This window comes from Montipora foliosa, chromosome 3 (assembly GCF_036669935.1).
Source record: "Montipora foliosa isolate CH-2021 chromosome 3, ASM3666993v2, whole genome shotgun sequence".
In the NCBI taxonomy this organism is placed as follows: Eukaryota; Metazoa; Cnidaria; class Anthozoa; order Scleractinia; family Acroporidae; genus Montipora; species Montipora foliosa.
The window spans coordinates 58988801-58995533 of NC_090871.1; the positions used below are offsets into that span (position 1 = coordinate 58988801).

At 36.0% G+C, this 6733-nt stretch overlaps 1 long non-coding RNA gene across 1 annotated transcript in view; it reads right to left on the minus strand.

Moving 5' to 3' along the window:
* Positions 1-1151, minus strand: part of LOC137997824 (uncharacterized) — a 4497-nt gene extending 3346 nt beyond the window's left edge. Inside the window, exon 1 of the long non-coding RNA XR_011122609.1 lies at positions 1026-1151. This is a non-coding gene — a long non-coding RNA (uncharacterized lncRNA). The remainder of the gene's footprint in view (positions 1-1025) is intronic.
* Positions 1152-6733: the final 5582 nt, after the last annotated feature.

Sequence of the window (6733 nt, forward strand, 5' to 3'; positions counted from 1 at the left end):
AATTGTCGAGTGGTCAAGGTTTAAAAAACTCGGCGTCGTTTGGGTAACGAGGTTCAGTAAACCAACTTAGTTGGTGTGAACACAATATAGGACTATGTAGTTACCAGATATCAGGATTAAACATGTACTTAAGTTTACTTCAAACTAATACTTCATTCTTTGACAAAAGTAATGATGGGCTTAATATTTGATGCAACTGATTTACTTTCCTGTTGTAAAAAAATGATTATTGAAAGTCCTGCGTGTCATAGCCTTTAATCAAATCAAAGCGTTCAGTTGAGACAAAATAATGCAATTTTCAGCACAAAAATGTCTATTTTGTTTAAAATTTGGCGACTATGCTACGTCAAATTCCATCAAAAATGTTTTTCCTCTCAAATCATACATCTTTTTTAAATGCTGTCATTGTTTACAGCTAGGCAAAGACCCTGCGTATCTTGCAAATACAATGACAGCATGGCACAAAATACTTAAATATCTTACAATTTGGACGTTTTAAGGAAATTTATGTTCGTTTTAAAAACTGAGCAAAAACAGAGGCATTGCACGCCTAGCACGTGCGTTTTACATTTTGGTACACTTCTTAACCGTTTTCGCCTTGATAACGACAGGATATGTTATGTGAACTGCCGCGAGCACCTGACGATAAATTTTCATTTTTCTCTCCAAACATGCTTTCCCTTCGTACCAAATTTATTCCTGGAGTACTCGCTTAATTATCTGAATAATTGGAAATAATATTTATAGATAACGTTCTCGTAGGCGTCGTCGTCACACATTAACTTAAATTATTAATTCAAACGGTTTTGTAATCTAAAATATAAACTTAGCAAACCCTATTTTTATTCGAAAATCCAATATCAGCAATTACACTCTGTTGGAATATATATATAATAAATAACGACCAAAATTCAATTATATTCCCTTCAGTCTCTCTCTCCAAAGATATAATCAAGACGGAAACTTATTTTCTTCGGCCCAATGTTCATCTCGGTGCGGTATCGCTATACAAAAGTTCAACTCACTTTTCCAAAAGAAATTCGTCCCGGTGAAAACATCTTCTCCAACAAAAGATACTATGTAGGCACCACAGGTAGCAACATTCCCCGTAACACGATGCCATCAAATATTTAAAAAATACACCAAGCGAGGAATCTCTCCGCAAACTTTGAAGCATTACCACAAAAAGGTTTTCCTTGAAGACGCTCCATTATTACATCAGCAATTAATGAGTAGCACTGTTGGGCAACATATTGCGCGAAACAATTTCTAGGCCCTCTAGAATTGTTTTAGAAGCGATTATAGCCGCAAAAACTTTCCCTTTGTTTCTAAACTAATTTACGATTAAGTATGGCTGAATTCCTTTCAACACAGCATACATAATTTATGAACAGGTTATCTTTACGCCAAAGATATCTTTAAATCTTAAAAATGTTTTGTTGCGTTGCGGTGATCGATGATCCCAAAATTTAAAGTGCTACTATGACCAAAAATCTTTGGATTTCAAAACTATGTTAACTTAACACTTAGTGCGGCCCAAATTGTAAGCCTTGATTTTAGAAGGACACCTGCTTATTTTAGTGGAATTTTCCCACTTAGTGGTCCGCCATTACTAACTTTAAAATCTTGAGAGAGCTGGATACAGGAAAAAATGGCGTCAAAGACTCGCTTGTACTTGTGTACGCCGCCCGGAAATGGGGGGTTGGGGGTGGTACTCCCAGAAAAATTAGGTGGGTGTGTGCGGCCTGCTTCCTGAAACCCTTGCCCTATTTCAGACCAAAATTTTCCTTGCCCTATTTCAGACCTGACGAAAAATTTGATACCCTATTTCAGACCAAAATGGCTAAGAAAGCATACCCTTTGGGACCGCACATACCTATATATCCCATATAAGGGAGTATTCCCTCCCCTCCATCCGGAGAACGAGGCTGAATTTAATATGCAGCACGGAAGTTTCGGCCTTTCAGACTTTTAAAATCGTGTTGTGAATGTATAATAAGCTGCATTTACACGCTGAAATTTGAAGCTAGCGAGTAAGCGACGTCACTTTTCCCTAAATCCAACCCTCTGAGGTCCAACCGGTTAGTTTTGAACGTGAGTTGAGTAAAGGCAGACCTTAAAATCCAAAACTTACACTCAAAGTAAACAACCTCCGGATAAAAATCAAAGCTCAAAATTTTGCCAGTAAGATTTTAAGCAAATACACTTTCAAAATGTGGAGAAATACAGGAAGTGATTGATTTTTATCTGTTCTGTCATAACAGAATAAAGAATTCACTTTGGCCTCGTTATCAAAGCGAGTTTAAGTGTGAATTAGTTTACATTCTTCCGAAATTTGATCATATTTTCATATTTTCTCATATTTAGCGAAGAGAAAGTGAGCTTCACAACAGCTCGATTTATTTTACACCTCTGGTGTTTGGCAAACACTGTACCCTAAAGACCGAGCAGTTATATATGATCTCCGCTTGGTTATGGGCTTACATGCTGAAAATTAGTTAATCCCATGTTGGCCATCGGCCACAATTCCAGGATAGTTCGTTGAAAATTGAGGGAAATGAAATAAACACCGAAAAGGATTCGAAAACACACACTGACGTCATCGTTGTCAATCATGAGGTTCCCAGTATCGGGTAATAAGCCTAAACGTTTATCTTCGTGTTGGAGAAAACATGCAGCTAATAAGTTTCAGTGACATGCAGCTAATAAATTTCAATGAGCTACAGTTAGCAGAGATGGATGCAGTTTTGTCAATTTCTTTTGCTTGCTTGCATATAGCGAAAAATTTTGACCATAGCATAGCCGTCCAGACTGGACAATAAGTCCACATAACCCAGAAGGGTCTTATTTGGCCTTGGCTCGACAGATTATCTAAATTTGGAATGCAGGTCCCGCCAAATAATACCCAATCACATTGAGTCTGATGGCCGTAACGCTTCTGATTGGTCCATAAAACCGACAATAAAAGCAAGGTGAAACACGCTAACAACCCGGTTTCACTGGCGAAAAATGTCTGATTGGTCGAGGCCTTGTCATGTGACTTCAGTACCTCAAATCAAACATGGCTGCCATTCGATGTTTGTTAGATCAATTTTATTTGATCTCCGTCGACAAAAAAAGACCCTTTTTTAGGCCAGTAAAACGGACGAATGTTGACTGCATAGTGCGTTTCTATGCCAGCGAGATTCTCTTTTAAGACAACAGGGCTACGAGGGAAATTTCTTTAAAAATTTCAAGGTCAACGCGAGTCTCTGTTGCTAGTGTTCGAGTGGAAATTCGTTTGTGGAGCTTACCAGCTAATGGATTACCATCTTGATTTCAATTCATGCGTTTATCTTTTAAAAGTGGAACAAAAAATATACCACTAAATTTCCAAATGGTTTCTCTTCCAACTAAATAGTTACACACTGTTTCCGCGGGGTCCCGCATCTAACAGAAAATGTTAGGATTTTCGCTTTTTTTTTCAAAATTAAGTTGTTAAAATTGCCATTCAAGTGGTCCATAGCGGAAAATTTATTAAGACCGAGGGGAAAATTAAGAAATGTATTTCAGTCGTTCAAAAATAAATTTTAAAGTGAATTTAGCATTAATAATAACCATGTCATAGGACCTCATACTGGGTACACTAGATGGAAACCTTTTAGTTGCAATTATATTTTGTTATAGTTGTTCCAAGCAAAATGCCAATTGTTTGGTTTCCTCCAAATTATAGAAATAAACATATATTAGGTTAACTCTGAATAGCCAAAACAACAATATTTGATTCAGACGTCCAGCTTACTAGCAGGGAGAATTTTACTGTAATAAAATATTACTACACGGCTAATAATACGCTTTCACCACATTGTAGTGGGTTAATGTGACAACAAAAATACTTAATCAGGAATTGATTTTATCTTCCAGCAATAAAACAGCAGGAGGATATAAAATTAGGTATTTTCAAACTTTAGAAAAGTTGTTGAAGGTGATTCAGTGCCACCCTCCAAAACTTTTCACAAATTTCACGCTGGCCTACTAAGTACTTCCAGTACAACAAATTATCTAACCTCTCTTTGTGGACTTTTAATCCCCTTGCATTAGATTTAACTTTTAGAAAAACCATAACTTCATATTTCCGTAATAATCGTTCAAAGACATTGAGCAAAAGCATACAAAGCTACATTTGAAAGGGACATAATCCCATGTTGCAGTTTTCTGGATAAGACTTCACAGAAATAACTCCTGTTACCTTTCCATATGTAAAGAGGTCCCATGATTTATGAGTCAATGAGTCATGAGTCAATGAGACTCACAGTCAATATAGCAATAACTTATTGATCAAGCCTAAGCCCTCCTTTCAGTGATTAGGCCTAAGCACTCTCTGAAATTTTAGCTTTCTTTATATGGGTTAGGGTAACTGCACTAACTCATTGACTCATGACTCATAAATACTTAAAACTCATATGTAAAAAATATTTCAACATTAGATGCAATCAATTTTTAGCAATTGCTGTAAATAATAGTAAGCATTCCTACCATTTCAAAGGATGAATAAATTAAAGTTTAATGCAGTAAGGGTAAGAAGTAAAAAAAGTGGTCCAATTTATTGAAGCTGTAATCAATTTCCATCCTTGCTTTAGTCCCTGGATAGGGTAAACAATGGTGGTGAAGTGTACAAACTACCCCAAGGGGGTACTGCTCATGATACTGAGACCAAACAGCTGGCAGAGTTGCCGCAGTACAATTAAGGCTATCAATCTGAAAAATGAATGGAACTGTAGAAAAATTTGGTAAGCGAGCAAGTAGCTTTTACTTATGAATTATAAAATGACAGTCATTTGTCAATTTAGAACTGGTTCCCCTAAGGGGTCAGATTTCTTTAGCCTACATCCAGGAAACAAGATTCTGTTACCTTTAAGGGTTGTTTAAAAAAAAAAAAAAAAAAAAAAACCCTCCTGAGCAAACTGCATCCTCATGTTTGGATTCTCATTGATTTAATGACTTTAACAATATTATGCAAATTTGTTCTACAAAAATACTCAAATACCATAAAAGTATTTTTAACCTAACTTTTTTGCAAAGTTTACTCCTTGAGCCACCAGCTTCAACTTTGATACTTTGTTCTAAAAGCCAAAGCCATTGTATAGCAATGGTGGAGGTGATGATTAGTCACTTTGTATTGGTTCAATTGAAGAAAGAAAGTCAAAGTAATGATTGCACTTTAACCCTTTCACCCCTAAACCGGCCATACTTGGTATTTTACTCTGTCTAAAGCCAGAGTATTTTGCTCTGTCTAACACCAGACGATTTTACCCGTCAATGGGGAACCCCATGGAGTCAACGGTCTTACAGTACTTCTCAACATAAAGAAAATAAATTCTGTGGACTTGAACATTCCCAAAAAGAAATGCCGTATATTCCAAATATGGTTGCGTAAACTCTTCAAGATTTACCTGCTTCAGGAACTTCAAATCAATGAATATTTTGAATATTTTTCCTGAACTCCTGCAAACTTTGTACACTTTTTAATGGTTTGCCCTTTAAAAGTAACATTCAGAAATAATGCAAATACAACTGAGGCTGTTTTGCATTATCTACAAGACAAGACAACAATATCCTTTATTCAAACACAATCAATATTAAAGCAATAACACATGCTTGTGGGGTCATGTGCTAACTATAATAAAGATACACTACAGGAAACAAAAGCTTAAAACTAACTATGTGACAGACATAGGATATCTACACATAAGGGATAAGAAAAATAAATCAATTGCCATCCAAAATATCATATTGCAAATACACCAAAAGGTAACGGTTGATTGACAAGTTCCTTGTGCAAAATGGTAGAGCATGTTTAAAGTCCAGCAGGACCAAGATGAGAAGTTATGATAAAAACTCTAAACATACTTTTTACCAAAATTATTTTACTGCCATCAACCCCAATGAGATCTTATGCATGGGACACTGTTTCTAGCTGCAGCTCCAAATCACATAATATATTAATAAATTTTGCCATGTAAGAAAAGAACAAACATGTGGGGTGTAAGCAAAAAAAGTCCAAGGCAATAAAGCTTCTTTTCAGCCTTTTCAGGAACAACTATTCACTGTCAACCATACTTGACTCAAAACAGAATTTCCTTGATCCAACAACACATGACAGTCCCCTAAAACCAAAATTACATCATTAATGCTTCCAGAAAACAATAGTAAAAAAAACCTCAATCTATAGATACCTATATACATCTGTACCTACACTTTTGTTCTTCCAAACATTATTTTATTTTTTCAGTTGTGACTGCTAAAAAGTATAATAACTTAGACCTTCACCAGAAAAGGGGATATAAATGACCTTAAAAGCAGCTATTTAAAATATTTGATACTAGGGTTACGTTCCCAATGAGACAATCACTTTCAAAATCAAATTCATATTTGATCGAATCATTGATCATTCATGTAGAGGTGCCGATCGTAAGGTGTAACGCAGAAAAAAATAACTTTCACGTTGAACAATATTGCCATTTCCTTGCCACCTGGTACAAGCCAATTCACACATGAACGGAAACTTTAGGAATCCTCCTTTCTGCACATTACAGTAACTTTTTGTACCCGGTGGCAACAAACTTTCCACATTAAAAATTGCGCAGAAAACTCACCTGTTTCGCAGCTCTTTTCCCACGAAATAAAATTTTCCAGGAGCAAATTTTCCGAGGATGCTGGTTGGATTGGACTTTCAAACGACTTACACAACATA